The sequence below is a fragment of the Morus notabilis genome, unplaced genomic scaffold (genome assembly GCF_000414095.1).
Source record: "Morus notabilis unplaced genomic scaffold, ASM41409v2 Scaffold1174, whole genome shotgun sequence".
NCBI lineage: Eukaryota > Viridiplantae > Streptophyta > Magnoliopsida > Rosales > Moraceae > Morus > Morus notabilis.
This window is the reverse complement of record NW_010364428.1, coordinates 79,267-79,705: the sequence shown is the minus strand read 5'-3', so window position 1 is coordinate 79,705 and position 439 is coordinate 79,267.

Below are 439 nucleotides of genomic sequence, written 5' to 3'. Positions count from 1 at the left end.
AATGTCTGGAATAAAATAAACATTGTTCAAAACTAAAAATTTATTTTCCCTAAAACGAAGTCTAACTTCTCCCACTGCTTTTGCCGAAACTCTTGCGCCATTGCCCACTTTCATCGTGTAATCCCCTTCGGCTAGCTCGGTGTAAGACTCTGCAAAGAAAAACAAACATGATTAGTCGCTCCTGAATCAATTATCCAGGCTGAGGTATCACCCTCTACTAAACATGTTTCAAGAACTAGTAAATCTGATTTATCTTGTTCCTTTTTCTTTTTCAGCTCCTCAAGATACTTGTAACAGTTTCTCTTCCAGTGCCCTTCACCATTGTAGTGGAAACACTTTCCTTTGGGTTTCTGGATGGGGCCTTTAGCCTTCTTGGGTCTCTTGTTCTTTCCTTTCTTCGCTTTCCCTTGGTTCTGGTTCTTTCTTTTATTTTTACCAG